Below are 22,682 nucleotides of genomic sequence, written 5' to 3' on the forward strand. Positions count from 1 at the left end.
AAAGGGTGATATGATGATATGATGATATGATGACTATGTATAAATATATAAGGGGATCATATAATAATCTCTCTAATGCTTTATTTACCAGTAGGTCTTTCCAGCTGACACAAGGTCACCCATTCCGATTAGAAGAAAAGAGGTTCCGCCTAAATATTCGGAAGGGGTTTTTTACAGTGAGAGCTGTGAAGATGTGGAATTCTCTCCCTGAATCAGTTGTACAGGCTGATACATAAGATAGCTTTAAGAAGGGGTTGGATAGCTTTTTAGCAAGTGAGGGAATACAGAGTTATGGGAAATAGCTCATTGTCCAAGTTGATCCAGGGACTAGTCCGATTGCCATTTTGGAGTCAGGAAGGAATTTTTCCCCCTCTGAGGCAAATTGGAGAGGCTTCAGATGGGTTTTTTGCCTTCCTCTGGATAAACTGGCAGATAGGTAGTTAAAAAAAAAAAGGTTGAACTTGATGGACATGTGTCTTTTTTCAACCTTACTTACTATGTTACTATGTTACTATATAATAAATTTGAACGTACTCACGACTCAAATGGGAGGTTATTTATGAAAAAACTTGAACGTTTAATATCTGATCAAATAGTCCTGACCCGAAAAATCTAATTGAAGTCAAATGTGAGTTTTGACACAGAAAAAATCGAAAATTCAAATTTACCATTTGAACCTTAATAAATCTGCCCCATTGTGGTCTACAGTCCCCAAATATGGCAGTCCCTCATAAAGAACTTGGAGGATCTGATAGGTAATATATAAGCATCAGGAATTACTTGGCAAAATTATAAAATGCATGCAAAGACACTGTTGTGATATACTTAAAGGAATTGTTAAGTAGAAAAATAAAAACTGGCTGTGCAAAATAAAAAAACTGCAGCCACCCCCTTTTAGACTTACAGAAGGTATACAGTATGTTGGCTGGACTTCTTATATGTTCTCATTATGTTATTTTATATAACGTTTTTCCTCTGTTTACAAACTTAAAACGTAATACTTATAGACATGATAAACGCTGTGTTTGCATTACATTTCTATATCTTATGTTTAGTTGTGACGTACATCTCATGTAAATGAAAAAAACAATAAAATACTAATTTGATTAAAAAAAGATATTGGAATTCACAATAGAGTTTCTAGCTTTTCTTTTTTTTTTTTTTTTTACAAAACAAATACCATCCTAACTACTTTATCTTCTGACTTGTTCATTCCAATGACATCAACTATCATTTAACCAGTAAAGCTGCATTTTTATATATCATACAAAAAAGGGGTAGAAAAAGCTTAGCTACACGTCTTGTAGTCCAATGAATTCTAGAAAGCCATAATGTTTTGCCACTGATACAAACAGTATGAATTTATATAACCTGCGCATTCCTGCCCAATCTGCTTCAACAACACAAATACACCTCTGTGTTCTGATTGGCTATACAGCTCTCACACCACCCTAGCTGCAGATTAAAAAAAGTGCAAAAACAACTGGTTCCTATCTCATGCAGCAACAGAACTATAGCAGCTCAGTACTATATGCAAAATAACATAGCTGCACAAAATCACTAGACTTTCAACCACTGCAAAATACAACTGCAAAATAACACCTGTACATAATTAATATATTAAATTAAATACTGTACACCCAACCATGAAATATAAGAATAACAGTAGATACCTCTGAGTTCTGTAACCTGCATTAAATCCCTGGGCCAGCAGTATCATCGCTATATAGATATGGTCACAGAACTCGTCTGTGATTTTTAATATTCTTATAATATACAAAAGCAATTAATATATTTGACACATTAATGATTGTTATATTCATTCTGCATAACAATGTTTTACAAAGGTTCCCGGAGGTTTGGGGGGGGGGGATAATCTAACAGCCAAAGAGCTACAAGCTAGGATTTCTGCCCTGTCTGTTTTGTATAGTCTGTATCAGTAATGAGACGACTGACTACTGACAAATAATAGTTACTGACTTTTGCAGAGGATTTTATTAATACATGTATATAGCAAGGCTTCAAAGTTCTTTGCAGGAACAGTAGGAGCATCATCCACAAGCAAGTTGTTAAATAGATGAATCAACTCAGAATAAACAGCTGCAATTCTGCAACAGGAAAGCAGTGTCATGTCTCTTTCTGAAGGTTGGAAACTCATAAAAAAAGTGTAAATGTGGGATTTTCCCTTCTGTGCAATGTTTTGTTTCTGAAGAACATGTTTTATTTCATGTCCCAGACCTATTGTAATTAAAGGTGGCCATACACGGGCCGATAAAAGCTGCCGACAGACCGAGTCTGGATCGCGGCCGCATCTGTTCGTTGATGCGGTCCTGCGATCCGACCACCCGTTCGCATTCGCTAGGATCCGATCGTTGGGCCCTAGGGCCCACGATTGGGTCAGCCCGATATTGCCCACCTCAAGGTGGGCATATCGGAGGGAGATCCGCTCATTTGGCGACATCGCCAAACGAGCGGATCTCTCCATGTATGGCCACCTTTAATTAGTCTTGTTGTAGATGGTTAATGGATATCGGCATTCTTGACACAGTCTCACTATATTGCACGGACACTTTCTAGAAGAGGGACACGGGCATATGTTCATTGTTACCATGTTACCCTGACACTAAATATATAAGGCTGATGTCTAACCTATCAGTGACTTTATGATGATTATTGTATAATTAACTAGATGAATTTTGTTACTGATGTAAGAAGCACTGAATTTTAGCACTGTCACTTTATAATTAAATTTATGCACAGTTGCACTTTCGTAGTAACATATGTCACCCTAAGGACACAGGACTCTAGAGCATAAAGTCTATTATGTGATTGATCCTTTTGTACTGTATGAATTTATATGAATGCACTTCTTTGTATAAATGCCTAGAATTGCTTAGAGATGCTTTTCATTGTTGGCAAAGCCAGGTGATTTAATCTCCATACTGTGTTAAAAAGCGCTGCTCCCGGTAGCGAAGATATGATATATTCCAGCACATTTTTGGGCAGAGATTTAATGACTAAATCTTTCCATTCCTATTTGTGCAGAAATTTGATGACTAAAACCCTTCTTTTCTCTATATAATGCGCCGCTTGTGGTTGCTATGATATGATGTACGTTGATACTGTTAATTTATTTGCACAATTCTAAAGGTTTACACATGTATATATCCAATTTCTGCCTATATATTGCACATTTCATGTTTACATTTTTATTGTGTATTTTTAAGTGCCTTTTTGTGATATGTTCTAGCTGGAGCCACGTCATCTCGTCTCACTGTATATTCGTATACTGCTGAGATGACAATAAAGTTTACTTTGACTTTCAGTATACTGTCATCAGTATTTATGTAGGTAGGGAGCTGCGTAATAATGCTTGGCGTTTACCCAGCGTAATAACGCCAGCGTAATAATGCACGTGATGTCATAAATGCGGAAATGTGGGAAGCGCGCGAAAACTGAGATTTTCGAGTCTAATTGAATGGGGTATTTATACCTTAGATGGCTTGGTGACACATCAGAATTCCCCTTGACAAAGGCTATAGTGTCGAAACGTTGGGGTGTTCTCATCATTGGCAAGTGTATCTGCTCCCTGTGGTTTGTCCCTTTTTTGCTTTGATCATGTAACTTGGTGGTATGTATATATTTGTACTAATACTGTTGTACATAATATACCAATTTGTCTGATGTATATTTGTTTACTATACACTATATAAAAGAGAATTTTAAAATACCAACTTTGTCTATTAAGTTTTATTTTCTTTATTGAGTATGCATCCCCTCTCTATTCTTATTTATTCTTGTTGTGGAACCATCTCTGTGTCTGCTGCTGAACAGTTGAGCAGACCATGAAAATGCTACTCTGCTATATACTGCTGGGGTATATGTTTAGAAGGCTTAAATTTGCATAAACTTAGACTGCAAGCTCTATGAAACAGGGAGCCCCTTCCTACTATCTCTCCTAGCACATGGCACAAAAGCATGCTGGCACTGGCAAGTATGGCTACGAAACGCGTTAAGCGGTTGGTTCTATGATTTACTGTATGAATCAGCGTTTTGTACTGCTTTTAAATAGAAGAATAAAAGGATGAATTTTAAATGTTTAACTTTTTCTGAAAGTCTCTCTTCATGGTGCTCCATGATATACTGTAAATTTACAGAATTTGGTTTGGATGCCATCCTGGGCAGCTCTTCAAGTTTAGCACACAAAGTTTGTATCCAGAGTGCTCTCATATACCTTTTTCTATTTTGTACTACCAACCATTGGATTAAGTCTGATATCACCCACTTTGGGCATAATATATAGTGTGTAGCCAGATTAAATATAAATATTTTTTCTATCTTTTTATATCAACCCATTAGGCATAATTTACAGAAAACATTGGTATTGCAGCAGCACCAAGTAATGCACTCTTCTAAATTTGGTAGTAATATTAAAGCTATAAGAAAGAATAGGTGATCAGGTAATACTCAAGGCTGAGGCCACAAGCCAATTAGTACATTCATTGTGGCCCGGATTTAATGAACTGGCTCCAGTTGGAAAATGCTGCCTGCTGTACTCTCTTAATTGTGACACTGGATCATCTGGCTGAAGCTTAGCCCAGGGCATGTTGTAGGGAAGTTTAAGAGATTTTAATGTGGTACTCAGGCACCACATGCAAATATCTCATTTAACCCCAATCTCAGAGAGCCATGACAGGCTAAAGCCCTGTTCATTGGTGGACTCCAAAAATATCCCCTCCCACAGCAGACTGAAATAGTAACTAAATCAAACCAGGTATTACTTGTAGGGGATTTCAGCTGCTTAGAAATAGATTGAAGTTGAGGCTGAAGCAATGAGGTAGGGTATGAAGTTTCAAGTCACTAGAAGTTCAGAACAGTTAAGAACAGACTGAAACACATCTCTGTTGGTGTTGCTATAGCATATTAAACCTCTGCTGTCTTGAATATTCAGATGTGAAATAGTTATCACAATTCACAATATTGTATCTTTAAAATGTAACTTTATAAAATAACTCATCTCATATAAATTACATTACCAGAAGGGAAATTCAGTTCACAATGGGACATCATTACAACCTCACTTGGGATGTAGACTTCATGGGAGAAAGAGAAATGTACTATCCTTAATATGATGCTAAATTCACTTACCAAAGTGTATGTCCATAGAAGCAAAGAAATAAATCAAATCCAGTGTAGATTCACTTAGAAGTGACGATGGTGCCATTTAACTACTTGTGAGATTGTAAAAGGAAAAAAAAAGATATATTATCCATATTATTTGTCTTTAGTATACATAAACAACTGTCAGACAACACTACAACTCTACTAACCTGTAAGTGAAGATACACCTGTACACTTCTATATGAGCGTTGTATGTCTGTATTGTGACTACATTGATGCATGCAGAGATAAGCACAGCATACCCTGACACAAGAAAGTCTTGCACCTAACGACCAACTTGACCAAGCAGTAAATACAGGGCTCCTATATTCTTTTCACATGCTGCCCCACATGTCAAGTCTACTTGTACAAATCCTATGTATACAACATCCATTGGACCATGGACTCACAGGACAGAAATTTAGATGCTTACTGGGATGTACTTATTTATCCAATAAAGTTCTGGTGACTACTCAAATAGGTACTCTAAGCAATAACCAGGTGAGCCTCCACTACGGGTCAGCATTTTGTTGTCTTGAAATTAGTTTACAGACAGTCTTTTTAAAAGTTAGACACTGTCTATAGCAGACTTTTCCCCTGGCAAGCAGTCACAGTTTTGAATGCTGCAGTGGAGAGCACATTTCCCTTTCTCGTGAATGAGAAACAATTATCAGTGTCCAAGAGCTGTTTTGATACCCTGTGTTGCACTGAACTGAAGAAGTTGAAAACATCCAGTTGATTCACCAGTACTAGACATTGCCCCTGACAAGTTAGCCAACTAGAAGAGACTTACAGTTGTGGGTATAAATATATATTAACTCTAGAAATGGATGGCCTATAATAGTGGCACTGCCTCTAGCACATGTTGGTTCTGATTACATCTGATATATTCCTGTATTTAGAATTTTTAAACTGCTGCATTCAGTGGACCACACTGATACTCACTGGGGGGGAGGCATCTATACATGGCTGATATCTTACTGTTACCAGGTGTTTGAAATGTGAACCACAATAAGAGGGGATTTTTGTTCTGGCAAGAACACACAGTGTCACATGGAAAATAAAGAGTATGATGGCATCACTTAAATTTCTCACCCAAAACCTCAGCAATGAGTCAGTTTCCTGCCAATCGCATGATGTAATGGCCTCTGGACTTGCTTCCTGCATTCAACTTGTAACAGGCCGTGAAAAAAAATGAAATGAAATCTGAGCAGGCCTGCTAGTGATGTAGTCTTACTCTACCCCGAATTTTTTATAGGTATGTCTGTGAACTGATTTAGATTTAGACCCCAGAATATAGTTCCATAATGTATTATCCAACCATTCACTGAAGAGCATGCATATACACATGTATTATCCAACCATTCACTGAAGAGCATGCATATACACATGGATATACAATGCTTTAGCATGCACTGATAGAAGCGCTAAATGGCACAGGCGATCTTAGTACACTGAATAATGCGCATAGAATAGAGTATATAAAAAATAGTGTCATACTTTATTTGAAGATATTTTTAAAATTTTGCCTAAAAGTCAGAAATTCAGAGATATCCAAAGTATAAATAATGGGTTTGATTGTCATGCTGAATAAGGCATTTCAGCCATGTAATTTTATCTTTGTGCTGAAAGACCCCCAGACTGTATTTTTTCCCCTGCATCCTGGCCTGGACAATTTAATGGCATGGTAAGTTGTTGCAAAAGAACATCATACCAGATGCATTTTATTATTAGTGATACTCTCTTATATAGTCAATTATCTTTGTGCAGTAATTTTTGTTATTTTAGCAAAAATACAAGACTACAAGTTGGAAATCCCCCATATAAGCTGGGGCCCCATGATTCATTCTATACCATGGGCCCTGTCTTCTCTAGCCCCAGCCTTGTCACTAACTGCAACAGGCATCAGCTAATTTTAAGTACATATCTAGTCACCTGCCTCTTTCCATTTAGGTTTTTTGCATATAATTTTTCTATAGCTTACCTTACATCTCTTCAAAGCAATCTCTTTAATCAGACACTTTGGTTTCAGTGTCGTCACAAAACCACTTGTAATAGTTGAGGAACAGAACCACAACATTTCATGGCAGATGGAGATTAGTTACCCCCGTAACCTGAATCATTTTTTCCTAATAACATATATATTTGTAAGGTAGTGTTATGATTCTCCCAAGCAATCTTAAAATATTTGAAGATATGTGTTGATTTTATGCTTGTATTATATATAACAATGCAGCAAGGCACTAATGCAATGTATGTTAATCAGGAAATTTTAACCCTTGGCTCTCTATGGATCTACAGAAACTCAACTAAATTTTAGTTAGTTACAGACTTATTCCATTAGTCTTAGTGAATGTCATAAAGTTATATTTTATATGAAAAAATCTGAACATTTTCAGAAACGTGTACAATTGGTTTAGCGATAGCCAGAATATGACTAAAAATGTTGTCATAAAAATAGTTCCCCTTTAAAAGAAAGGACAGAGATGTAAGGTATGGATCTGTTTCAATGTGTGATACTTTTCAAAAGAACGAGAGCTGGATAGCTACACAGTTTTCTTAGGCTTGGCTGAGCATGACACCTAGTCCCATGGGCTGATGAAATATTTTTACACAGCAGATAATAGGAAGACTAGTCATATACCCAACCATGAATGAAATCTACCCTTATGGGCTTTGTGCCTTGTGATTGTGCACAGACAATTAGCTTTGCCTTCATACTCTTCTACTCATGCATGGAAATGTGGCCTGGCAGATTCTGCATTTTCATTCATTTGCCAGCTATATGATATCACTACTGTGTATTTCCTTAATGATCTGAGGGATTGGTAGTAGTTGGTAGTATTTGTTTCAATGAAAAAAATATTAATTCAGGAACAGAAAGTGCTGATATAAGGACCACAATTATCATTGTTGTTTCGGGCCATATGTACATATATATATATATATATATATATATATATATATATATATATATATATATATATATATATATATATATATATATATACCAAACCGAGCAGGAACGCACAACCATAAATGCTGTAAGGGCCGGGTGCCAGTCTGTCAACACATACAGAATCCCTCCAATGACGGCACTCCGAAATCAATCACGCTTGGGTCAGTAGATGTCGATAATAAAGGTTTATTAAGGTGGACCAACGTTTCGATACCACACAGGTATCTTCGTCAGGAACAAAAAAGGTCAGTATCTTTTTAACTTAAATTTCTATTGCTATATTGACAGCTATTTCACTTTAGTATGATTACTAACATCCAATGTCTGCTTTAATGAAAAACAGCAAAAAATATTAAGACAAGAAATAAACTAAAGTTCTGTTTGGATTCTATGTTGTAAAACCATATGGCAAACAACTATGATTTAAATTGATGAATTTGGTCTAGTTTTAAACCACCAGAAAAATATTATAAGAAAGGAAATAATGTAGGACTAAGATGCAGTAAGCAATAAGAGAAATACATGATTATATAGATAATTCTATTGTCACTTGGGAGATACTGTAGGAAATGCCTTTTATAGGGAATAATGTACATCCTACAGTAAAATCGAAAGTTTACCCAGGAATTTTAAACGGTGAGGTATAGGATCACAACATGTTTCAGATCAGCATGGATCCTTTTTCAATCTTGAAAAAGTATCCATGCTGATCCGAAACATGTTGTGATCAATAAAAAAACTATTTGCAACAGAGTCTACGGATCATGTGCTCCATCCTATACCTCACCGTTTAAAGAATATATTTGGTCCGACTGGTGTGACCTAATAAGGAAAGGGAGCAGCTACACAGATGGAGATCGTTTGAACAAAACCTCTCCTACAGTTTTACCCAGGAATTGCCTGACCATATAAATCTGCAAGCTGCAGCCTTGTCCTGGTACTCTTTTAAGATAACTTCAAATATCCTTAGATTTTACATCATTGAGTAAATCATTTTTAATACATAGCTCTTGTGATACAGGTACTAAGTGTAACATTGTGCACCAATCTCAACTAATTACATCACTAAGCAACTTTATGTAGTATAGTAGTATAGTGAGTGGTAGGAGCTGTTTTGTCTTAAATATAGGATTATGATATCAATAAGCACATAGACAGATAAGGTGTACACAAGCAAAATTCATACAGTGTAGTCAAATTGAGTACTATATCTTCCCACAAGGAAAATGCTGTACACTGCTACATAGAGTTGAACCAAACCCTAAATCCCCAAATAAACTTATGATGTAGCCAAAACATCTTTATATGTTGGGGTTCATAATTGCTCATTTAACCTTGTCTTACTTAGAATTAGTATGCCTTTTAAAGGAACAGTAACGTAAAAAAATAAAAGTGAATTAAAGTAATGAAAATATAATGCAGTGTTGCCCTGCATTGGTAAAACTGCTGTGTTTGCTTAAGAAACACTACTATTGTTTATATAAATAAGCTGCTGTGTAGCAATGGGGGCAGCCATTCAAAGGAGAAAAAGCACAGGTTACACAGCAGATAGCAGATAAGCTCTGTCTGTCTAATGGCATTATCTGTTTTCCACTATTTAACCTGTGCCATATAGCCGTTTTTCAATTTCCGCCATTGCTCCACAGCAGCTTGTTTATATGAACTATAGTAGTGTTTCTGAAGCAAACAGATCAGTTTTACCAGTGCAGGGCAACAGTACATGTATTTTCATTACTTTAAAACATTTAAAACACCAACATTTTTTTGGTGTTACAGTTCCTTTAATCAGAGCCACCATCAGTAGTCATGGGGCCTTGTACTACGAAGTGAGGAGGGTCTTTCCTCATAATGGCCTCATCTGCACAGCAACACCCCTGATCCACCCAGCCACTCCCAAATTATGCCAAAAACTTTACCGCAACCCACCCAAACCATGCACAAACTACCATAAGCTGTACCCTTTCATCAACTGTGATGCATTATTTTTTTAATTCAGCATGAGGTCCTTCACTTCAGTAAACATTATGGACACCCTTCTTTTAACTACACAAAACTGACTATACTCAAGCTGAAGTAACGTTTATCAAACAACAAGTCTTTGTCTTCCGTTGGATTGGTCCGATCTAGTTTCTCATGATTTCTTTAATCTGCATGTCACCAGGCTTTAGGTGAGAGATGTTATTTATCATTTACTCTTGAGAAAATAAATTGATTGTGATTTTTTTGCCAAAATGTATGCAAATCCTACATAAATAATAAATCGGCTGCTTATATCAGGCCAATCATCTTATGGAAAGAACAGTTCATGTTTAACCTTATATGTATCATTGCTTAGCCTTATATGCCATGCAGTTACCCAGTCCCCGTTTCATCTAAATCTCTTCTATCAAAGCCCTCTTCAAGGTCATTCATATACAAGAATTTCCAAGGACAGAAATATAAGGTGCTCCACTTCTGATACAAGAAGAAAATGTTCCATTAATCACAGCCTTCTCTGCCCTTCAGCTGATTTCTATTCATATACAAATATATCTGTATTATTTAAAAGGCAACTAAAAAGCCCACTTTCTTGCTATGTGTATAGCTTTAAAAGACATGAGAAACATGGGATATATGATAGAAGGGCTCATTTACAAATGCAAATGCCAGTGTGCCTGAGCAGAGGGACACAAGGTTGTTTGTGTATTGAGGTATTGAGGTACTTGTGTCCAAATCTGCTTCCTACAGTGACACTGACTGCCAGGCCCAGATTTTCTCCTCCAGGCACCCCAAGACCACATAGTCCTTGCTCCTGCTCTGGCAAACGCAATCCCCCCACACACACAAATCCCGGAGCACTGGTTATTAATCGTACAGGAATGAACCAAGTGGTCCCTAGAATATGGCTGGGTGGCTTGCCTCCCCTAAAATCTTGTCAATTTATTCATTGCATCATATTATGTGCAGATTGTCTCAATAGATGCAACAGACTTGCACTTACAAAATCACCTGCTATTGCCATTTTAATGCCAAATATCTGAAGTGACACATTCATTACTATGAAAATTTTAGTTGTGGCTAAAATTAATGCTTATGCAATTGCGTTTGTTTTGATGTATAAGACACCATTTTGGTGAACATAATGTTGTGCTTGACAGCAAAACCCCTATATATTATGGAAAAAAGCTATGGAGAAACAGTATTCTTCATGGATGTTGTGGTGATTTGGCTATTACGCCATTGCTGCCATTATTTAGAAGTGGACGCGGCATGTTTTACTCTAAGTCTCCTTCCAAGCCTGCATTATAAATTAAATAGTCTGATTTCCGCATTAAAGTACCAAAGAAACACATTCATAGCTGTGTTTTTTGGATAGGTTATAACAACCTATTTTTTAGTCGGCATGTGTACAGTCTACAGTCATGCAAGCTTACGCTACCACACCTTGTAGTGAATATGAGAATATGTTGAGTGTGGCAACAGCAAGATTTCTGTAAGTACATCAGCCTGCCCTGCACAAAGGAGCCTTGTACTTACAACTTGATTAAAATCTCAAGCCTGTCAATACCAACCTCCATCTCAACAAGAATCGGTGCCCAAGACGCTTCATGAGACACATTATGAGACAGCATATTGATATTGTGATCTACAGTAGCATCTAAGTCACTTTCACCAAGGGGTTATTTATTAAGGATCAAGTTGAGTTTTCCGCGCAAATTTGAGTTTTCAGTTTTGAGTATTTTTTTGGTCAAAATTCACACTTTCGCATTTAAAAAAAACTCAAATTTTTCAAGATTTATTATACCCCAACCCTGGAAATAGCTTGAATCCAAAAATATACTATCTAAAACCTGTCAAGGTCATGTAGGAGTCAATGGCCGAGGTCCCTTGAACCATTTGAAGATGTTAATAGCTTTCATGATGTTGGAGTTTTTTTCTGAGGCTTTTGCCCAAAAACTGGATCAATTTGATCGATTCGAGTTTTTTCCTGCTGATCGATTCAAGTTTTCGGGTTGTTAACCCTGAACTTGCTGATTCAAATTTTTTCCATTGAAGTTTTTTTTTTTAATAGAAACCATTCAAGTTCATTTGAGGTATACAAAACTCTAAAATTCGACCTTTGATAAATAACTTCCCCTAATGTCAAAGTAGCACAATTTTAAAAACAATGATTCTGAACAACAAGCGGGAGCATTTGTCACTTTGCCAAAACGTACAGTGATCATTTTTTACTATTTACTAGACTTCATTTTGTTAAGGCCAATATCCTGGAAATGTAAATGTAAAAATAAACTGCTATTAGTTTGTACAAATATGGAATGCTTTCCTAATACATCTGCTGATCAAAATCTAAAAAGGTTTGGAGGAAACAAATACGTTGACCCTTTAGGGCCCTATTGCATAATAACCAGATAAGGGCCAGAGCAGCTATCCTCTGATTATAAACTCTTGAGAAATTTTAATTCCCAGTTATTTATTAATATCAGGTAGCCAGGACTTAATCATTAAGCAGCTACCTAGGAATGGAGGGGCACGCCACAGATGTAAAATCTAAAGTACGGCTCTGGGAATGAGAATCTCTTGTAATGGAAGGTTTGTATTTCATTCATCAAATTATGAAACAGGCATTTCCTGTAATATTCAGAACATTTTAAGAAAGATATGTTTATTTTCCCAAGCCTGTGTTGAGATGGAGGTCTCACTGACATTACTGCTAAGAAGTTTCAGAAAAGCCACTTAATGTGGGAAGAAGTTTTAAGTCTCAAAGGGGGCAGCTGTCCAGATCCTACAACAAACCGTGGGCATGAAGAAGCCTGCTTTGGCACCAGTGGCAGCAATGAAAGCTGTTGCTAGACAAATCACAGACACTCTATACATGGCTTATGATCCACACCTCACTAACCCCACCCTCACCCTTCTGGCTAGGTGCAGAAGAACTAAAAGGAATTCAGGTCATAGAGACCTCTGTAAAATCAACCTTTGCAGAGATGTAGTTTGTAGGTAATGTGAATTATGCCATGTTATACATGACAAGCTGTATAACCTCTCTTCTGTAGCTTTGTATGTCATATTCTGTCATAAACAGTGCCTTGTGCATGCATTGCTTCTCCCCTGATCTAGACTGTCCAGCCATGCCCTATAACAACCTAATACCACTAATGATCTGTTAAACATAAGCCCTATGTACTTTGCAACAACTCTAACCTCAGTGGTGTACCCCCTGATATCAGCCTTGGTCACAGTCATAAAGTACTGGACAGCCTCTCTTATATAAATGTATATGTGTGATATGCCTCTGCCTCCTATACATGTTAATTTTCAAAGAGCATAAAAGGCTAAGTCTAAAAGCTTGCTTTCCTATAGCAGTCAAAATGACTGAAAGTACTGTGATCCCTTTCCTGTAGTATTGTCACTGATTCTAAGAGGTATGCGGCCTCTTTGCTTTATAAATGGAAATGTCGATGAGAACTGTGCAGCTTATTTCTTGTAGTAGGGCATGTGTTACAGATACAGAGAGCTAAACTGTCTCCGTTGTAGCTGTCTGTGTATGTGTACATGACAAAGAGGTGTGCATAATCTCCTATAGGAGTGAATATGTTTCAGGTACTGAAAATGTTATGGCCTCTCTCCTTTAGCCATGTATGTACCACATTTATTTAGAGCTGTGTGGCCTCTCTCTTCTTTAGCAATGTATATGACATAAAGGTCTAGAGCTATGTGTGGCCTCTCTGATGTATAACAGTATGTATAGTATAACTGTATGTTTCAGTTACTGAGAACTGCTTGGCTTTTCTCCTGTAATCAAAAAACTGTAAAAACATGACAGTTGCTGAGAATGTGACAGTTAAGGTCACCATAGACGCAAAGGGGCAAATTTACTAAAGGGAAAAGTGACTAAAGCTGGCGTAAATTCGCTAGCGAAGGAGATAGACTGTATCGCTACTTCGCACTCTAACGCCAGGCGAATTTTCACTCTGGCGAATGGACGTAACTATGCAAATTAACTAAGATGCGGATTTTAAGGAACGTTACCTCTTGCGCCAGACTTTCCTTCACTACCTCAGACCAGGCGAAGTGCAATAGAGTAGATAGGAGTTCCTCAAAAATGTTTTACAATTTTTCTAAGTCCCCAAAAATGCTGGCGACTTTTCTGTTTTTCCGGGTGATAGGCTACAAAAGATCGTAAATCTTTTTAGGGTACCCGGCTTCCCCCCTACATTTCCTTACATGTGGCACATAAACTATACACTGGCCACATGTGTAGGGCATTATAACAACTTTATTTTATTTTATTAAGGTTCACTGGGCTTGTGTAGTTGCATTTTCTGCAACATATACGTCCATTGAAATTTAACTTCCCGGCATATCCAAATTAGCCAACGCTAGCGCAACTTTGCTTTGCTTGCGAATTAACGCTAGTGAAACTTCGCCATCATTCGCGCCCTGGACGCAACTTCTCATTTTAGTGAATTAGCATTGTCATGGTGAATTTTCGCCTGACAAAGTTTGGGATGTGAGCGAATTTCCCAGAGGTTAGTGAATTTGCCCCAAAGATCTTTCGTTGGTGAACGGTCGATTTCAGTGCAATCCGACCAATCCAACAAATTATCGTGAGGTTAGTGGGAATCGAACGATCGCGCATCTTACGATTTTTTCGTCCGACATCTGTCAGAAAATTGATGGGCTAGGTTAAATAAATGTTATCTGTCCCAGTGCAATCTATTTATGTTTGCAGGGCCAAGTAGGTGGCTACCCTCGGTTTTCCTGGAAATATCGCTTGAAATGGTCTTTTTAGTTGCTGGACAAATCGTACAATTAAACGATCATTTTGAGATAATTGTGACATCTATGACCAGCTTTAGAGCCAAGAACATTGCTACAGTTCTCCAGTAGCAGTGTATGTGATATAGTTAATGAAAACGGTGCTACTGCCCCTTGTACTGGTAAAAATGCTTGTTTGTTTGTAGCAGTGTATGTCAAACTATCACTTTACTTTCCAGATCGCCGTGTCACCTTTCTTCTTTATGACTACACAGCTGCAGCAGGGTTACTTTCTTTACAGTGCCTGGACGAAATGATAACAAATTGTGCTCGCTTGCAACTTTTTAGGCTTACAGGTGCATGTGCTTTGAATGTTGAAAAGGGAGCAGAGCCACATGCTGACCAGACTGAAGAAAGTTCTAACACCATAGCAGTCCAGTCATGCAGGAATTAATAAATCTTGTCTGCAACTGTCAATGCTTTAGACCTAAGTCAGTGTGATTCATTGCTAGGATGATTTGAAAATATTATAATTTTATTTATATAGCACTGACCATTCTGCAGCATTTTACAGAGATTATACATTGTCCATGCCCCAATGTCTGTCTATCTAATTCACACATACTGCAGCCAGTTTAGTTAGAAGCCAACTAACATGTCTACCCACTACTCTATGGATGTTTATGATAGGTTGAGCCAGGTTCTACAGGGGTGTCATGATTGTGCTAGGCTCTACAGAGGTGTCAAAGATATGCTAGGTTATACAGGGGTGTCAAGGTTATGCTAAATTATACAGGGGTATCAAGGTTATGCTAGGTTCTACAGGGGTGTCAAGGTTATGCTGGGTTCTACAGGGGTAAAGGAAAAAAACAGCAGCACACCGGATCCAATTGAAGTAATGTGCAAAATTCCAACTTTTATTAAGCCCATATGCAAAGGCAACGTTTCGAGCCCAACCGGCCCTTTATCAAGCCCACGTGTTACATCATAAAACCACCTTTTATAATAAAATTAGGGGGTGTGGCTATACATCCCACCTCCTAATTAGTGACATCATAGTAAGTGCTATTTTGCATATAAAGACATGTGTCTCATGCTGTGCTATCATGACATATTACCCATTCTCTTGTGAACATTAAGAAAATTACAAAAGTGAAAAAGAAAAAAGAAAAATAAAATGTTCAATTATTCATTTCCATCAAAACTTGTAAAAGGTCCATTAGTGCACTTTAGTATCAATAAAAACTCGATGTGTAAATCCGCTTGGTGTATCCATTATTTGTGTTCAATCTTGTATCAAAAGATCGTGTCCATCACATCCTTATTATAAAAATTAGTAACATTCTAAAACATTTTGGAACATTTGTTATATAAGTATATATGGTAATATTAACCATTCAATAACATTAATCTTTAGTATCATTTGAAAGGTAATGATCCAGCATACCTGAGTTGCCTCAAATGACTCACTCTGCACATCATACTCAGTACTTTTCTGAGACATCTGTGATATGCGAGGTGTTTGTTAGCACTCAAGGTATTCTAGCGGATCTTTAATGACCTAAGAGAAAAAAGGTATAATTTAATAAAATATAGTTTAAAAGGCATCAAAGCATGTAACATCTATGCATATATATATACACATCCAAGGACATCAAATAATTATCTAGAATATAAACTGTGATGGGGTATATTCCCTATTTAATCCGCGGGGCCAAATCGTGTCAAGTTTCTGTATCCACATCATTTCAAGCTTTTTAAGCATAAGGAGTCTATTACCGCCTCTCCTAGGGATTTCGACTGAGTCAATAACCTGGAATTTGAGTTGATTAATGGAGTGTCTAGCGGCATGAAAATGTGCCGGAATTGGTAACATTGTTAACTCTCTACGTATGGTGGATTTATGTTTAGAGATACGATCTCTTATTTTTTGCGTGGTCTCCCCTACGTAGAGTAAGCCACATGGGCATTTTATGAGATAGACCACAAACGATGACTCACATGTAAAATACTTTTTTATCTCAAATTTGTTACCACGGTGCGGATGGTAGAATACATTGCCCTTCGTGACCGAATTGCACTGAACGCAATGTAGACATGGGAAAGTCCCAAATTTAGGATTCTGCAAAAACAACTGTTTGGTGGAATCCTTACCCCCTATATCTGCCTTCACCATCCGATCCTTTAAATTTCTACCTCGATTGTAAGTCAGCATTGGCATCTGTTGGAAAGCTGGTATATTCTCATGACATGATTGTAATATATGCCAATGTCGGCGAATGATGTTACCCACATGCCTACTGGCTGTGGTATACTTACTCACAAACATCAGTCTGTCTCCCTCACATGACTTTCTTTTAGCTGGATTGAGTAAGACATCTCTATTTTTGTCTAGGGCCTTATGCTGGTTCTTATTAAGTATCTCCTGTGGGTAACCCCTCTCCCTAAATCGGGAAGTCATTTCATCATTCGCTTGTTGTAACAAGTTATCGTCACTGATTATACGCTTGAGTCTTGTATATTGGCTCAAGGGTAACGAGTCACGTAACGGTTTCGGATGAAAACTGGTATAATGTAGTAAACTGTTTTTGTCAGTTGGTTTTCTGAATAAATCAGTCTCCAATTTCGTACCGACCCTGGTTATTTGGACATCAAGAAAATTTATAGTGTCTTTGTCATATGCGCTAGTAAATTTGAGGGAATCTTCCATATCGTTCAAAAAACCATGAAATTCAGTCAAACTGTGCACTGTTCCATCCCACAACACCAGCAGATCATCTATATAGCGCACGTACATTATACAATGATCATTGTATAATGTACGTGCGCTATATAGATGATCTGCTGGTGTTGTGGGATGGAACAGTGCACAGTTTGACTGAATTTCATGGTTTTTTGAACGATATGGAAGATTCCCTCAAATTTACTAGCGCATATGACAAAGACACTATAAATTTTCTTGATGTCCAAATAACCAGGGTCGGTACGAAATTGGAGACTGATTTATTCAGAAAACCAACTGACAAAAACAGTTTACTACATTATACCAGTTTTCATCCGAAACCGTTACGTGACTCGTTACCCTTGAGCCAATATACAAGACTCAAGCGTATAATCAGTGACGATAACTTGTTACAACAAGCGAATGATGAAATGACTTCCCGATTTAGGGAGAGGGGTTACCCACAGGAGATACTTAATAAGAACCAGCATAAGGCCCTAGACAAAAATAGAGATGTCTTACTCAATCCAGCTAAAAGAAAGTCATGTGAGGGAGACAGACTGATGTTTGTGAGTAAGTATACCACAGCCAGTAGGCATGTGGGTAACATCATTCGCCGACATTGGCATATATTACAATCATGTCATGAGAATATACCAGCTTTCCAACAGATGCCAATGCTGACTTACAATCGAGGTAGAAATTTAAAGGATCGGATGGTGAAGGCAGATATAGGGGGTAAGGATTCCACCAAACAGTTGTTTTTGCAGAATCCTAAATTTGGGACTTTCCCATGTCTACATTGCGTTCAGTGCAATTCGGTCACGAAGGGCAATGTATTCTACCATCCGCACCGTGGTAACAAATTTGAGATAAAAAAGTATTTTACATGTGAGTCATCGTTTGTGGTCTATCTCATAAAATGCCCATGTGGCTTACTCTACGTAGGGGAGACCACGCAAAAAATAAGAGATCGTATCTCTAAACATAAATCCACCATACGTAGAGAGTTAACAATGTTACCAATTCCGGCACATTTTCATGCCGCTAGACACTCCATTAATCAACTCAAATTCCAGGTTATTGACTCAGTCGAAATCCCTAGGAGAGGCGGTAATAGACTCCTTATGCTTAAAAAGCTTGAAATGATGTGGATACAGAAACTTGACACGATTTGGCCCCGCGGATTAAATAGGGAATATACCCCATCACAGTTTATATTCTAGATAATTATTTGATGTCCTTGGATGTGTATATATATATGCATAGATGTTACATGCTTTGATGCCTTTTAAACTATATTTTATTAAATTATACCTTTTTTCTCTTAGGTCATTAAAGATCCGCTAGAATACCTTGAGTGCTAACAAACACCTCGCATATCACAGATGTCTCAGAAAAGTACTGAGTATGATGTGCAGAGTGAGTCATTTGAGGCAACTCAGGTATGCTGGATCATTACCTTTCAAATGATACTAAAGATTAATGTTATTGAATGGTTAATATTACCATATATACTTATATAACAAATGTTCCAAAATGTTTTAGAATGTTACTAATTTTTATAATAAGGATGTGATGGACACGATCTTTTGATACAAGATTGAACACAAATAATGGATACACCAAGCGGATTTACACATCGAGTTTTTATTGATACTAAAGTGCACTAATGGACCTTTTACAAGTTTTGATGGAAATGAATAATTGAACATTTTATTTTTCTTTTTTCTTTTTCACTTTTGTAATTTTCTTAATGTTCACAAGAGAATGGGTAATATGTCATGATAGCACAGCATGAGACACATGTCTTTATATGCAAAATAGCACTTACTATGATGTCACTAATTAGGAGGTGGGATGTATAGCCACACCCCCTAATTTTATTATAAAAGGTGGTTTTATGATGTAACACGTGGGCTTGATAAAGGGCCGGTTGGGCTCGAAACGTTGCCTTTGCATATGGGCTTAATAAAAGTTGGAATTTTGCACATTACTTCAATTGGATCCGGTGTGCTGCTGTTTTTTTCCTTGAATGATATTTTGGCCCAAGGACAGGAGTGGGTCTCACAGTTCAGCACCTGGCACTGCGAAAGCAGATACTGGAGGGGTGAGCACTCTAATTTCGTGATTGATTGTGGGTTCTACAGGGGTGTCGTGATTGTGCTAGGCTCTACAGGAGTGTCAAGGTTGTGCTAGGTTCTACAGAGGTATGGTGGTTGTTTGTGCAATGTTTATCAGGGACACTTTGGGGGGAATTCACAAAAGTGTCGGTAAAATAAGTAACCCAGAAGTGGCGGTCAACAAATTTGTAAAATGTTGTACGAACGGCAAATTCACAAAGGCAGATGTTACCATCTCTGAATGTCTCGTAAGTCTGTCAATTTTCTAAAAAAGTCGTATATCTTTTCATCGTACAAACAACATTTACCAAGACTTTTTAAAAGACAATTTGACTGAAATTTTCATTTTGGAGAGCCTAAAGTGTCTGAAAAATTGTCGGTAAAAAAAACGAGTTTACGAGTAATTCATAAAAATGTTGGGAAAAGTGGCGCTGAAAAAGCCACGCCCACTTTTAACGACACTAATTCAAAAGTGTCATACATGTCGGAAAATTGGCGGAGAAATGCTCTGTGAATTTGTCGGATGTTGCTACGACACTTTCTAAGACATTTTTTCGTTCCCGACACTTTTGTGAATTCCCTCCTTTGTGTCGGGCAATAATAAAGCAAGGGCATTGGAGGTTACTCGGGTGAAATTGTGAGTTTGACTGTATGCATACTGAGGGGCTTTAAGGTGTACAGGGCACTGCCCAGGGCAAATGCCAGCTCTGAGAGCAGTGAATGTGGGGAGCAGGCATTTGGGCATTTTGGCTGGCATTCTGGTGTTACTGTTCAGTTGCAGAGTTTAAAGAGATAAGTCATCTCGTTTACCAACACATTTCTGATATTGCCACTAATGGACACAAAAGTGCTCACATCAGGAAACAGTAGAGATTGCACTCTGTTCTCTTATTCTCATCTGGCTCAATGGGCAGAGAGCAGATAAAGGGATCCGGAACACCTTTTAAAACCTTTGCAATTTTTCTTTAAGATTCATGAATGATGCACAAGAATAGCAGTGTGTGAGGGGACACCATGTCCTGCCCATGTGTTGCCCCCCAACTCTGTGTACTCCATTTCGGTCAGAAGTAGGCATAAATCTACAGTGTTTGTGTCTGTCTTTTGTACTTCACCTCTTGTCTCCCCTCTACATATTAATAAGGTATTGTTATCAAAACACAGAGTAACTCTAGAATGGAAAGAAGTGGCATTTTTCTGTTGCAATAAGTTTCTAAATGAATGATGAATTTGTAAAATACGTAAGTAAAGATGGTAAAAACAAAGTACAGTAGGATTACCCTTATTCTATGTTTGCTAGCTGATGAAAGCAAGAGAAATGGAGAGTTAATGCTCATGTCACATGGGAATCTTTTCCATTGCCATTCTTTTCCATCTGAATATTGTTATACTAGTACTAAACAGCTCTCCTGTGGCACAAGGGGACAATGCTCCAGCTCAGTCACAAGTTCATGTATTTAGCTGGCTGCAACATTCCGTGGCTGATACATTAGTATAGTGCCAGATCTGCCAATTACAGGACAGAATTTGTCACTGATGTTCTGAGGTACAGCATCTGGATCTCACTGTTTTTTAACAGAATACGCGTTTGGTGTCAGCATAGCTCTGATACTGGGTGGTCACAAGCATATTAAGCAGAAACCCAGATAGGTCGGATTCTTATAATGGGCGCTCTGGAGATTTCTTCTAAGTTCAAATCCTAGTAAATTAAACAGAAAGTGGCACAGCGATATGTAGACGGGAGATCTCTCCGCATGAAACAGAATCCCAGCTCTGTCTGTGCCTGCTTAAAAGATTGCATTTAATTTATTCAAGTCAGACTCATGGCTGCCTGAGTCTGTTGCTGAAATGTGCATCAAGGTGCTTCTTGTTGCAGGTGCACATGCTGAATGGCTGAAGTGATAATAAACAAACCCAACCCATTGTAAAAAGGCACCTTTGGTTCAACTATGACTCATCCCTTCTAAGTGAGCAGATTACATCAGGGTCACTAAGCAGCATGGGGACTGGAGCAGCAGAAGGATGATGTCATCGCACTTGCTTGCACAGTGACTAAGCCTTTCTATGGCTGGAGGAGGGAGCACGGGCAGCATTCTCAGCCAGTAGCATGCGAGCAGCCACTGACAATGATGCCGGGGACCAATCACTGGCAAGGCTTGGGGTCTTTTTTAGCTGAAACCTTGACAACACACTGGTGGGACGGACTTGTTAGGGGTAGGCTAAGCCCCTTTCAAGCTGCCAAAGAGTTAAGTGAGACGCTGGCTCCCACGCTCCTCTATTCATGTTCTGCTGTGTAGATTAGAATGCCGTTTATAAACATCAAGGAACGAGCCTATTCAGGTTCAGATACATCTTCCTGTTGTGCTTCATGCCTTAGCAACAAACGTGTTAGAAATAACCCAAGCAGGTGCTTCTTACATCCCATGCACCTTTTCCAGTGGGTTAAGGAAACAAAGTCATGCATAAGCACAATAGTTTAGAACTGTCCCACTAATGGCATTTTCCCATGTGACCCTATAAAAACCATGCACCCACCTGAATATAAAATCACTTGCTTATTAACCCATTCCAGTGTATGGCACATATGTGATTTTAGAATGAAATCCTTGACAGCATCAGACCTGCAGTATCATACTGCAGCTGCTCCAAACTCCAGAATTCTCTGCCTACTCTGCATGACTGCACTACATTTTAATCTGGACTAAAACCATTTTACATTGCACTCCTTAATTTAATGACGTTTACTATTGTAAGATTTACTGAAACATTCAAAATATGGCTTATTTGTATAAAATGTACATGTCCAGCATCTCCAGATAAAACTGGAAAAATGTGGAAATATCCATAGAAAAAACCTTGGTTTACTGCAGGGGTCCTCCACCCACCCGTTTGGTTTTTTTGCCCCAATGAATGCAATTGTAAGCAACTTATAAATTTACATTTATTATTATTCTAAATGGGAGAGAGAAAGTGTGTGTGT

Source organism: Xenopus laevis, chromosome 8L (assembly GCF_017654675.1).
Source record: "Xenopus laevis strain J_2021 chromosome 8L, Xenopus_laevis_v10.1, whole genome shotgun sequence".
NCBI classification, from domain to species: domain Eukaryota; kingdom Metazoa; phylum Chordata; class Amphibia; order Anura; family Pipidae; genus Xenopus; species Xenopus laevis.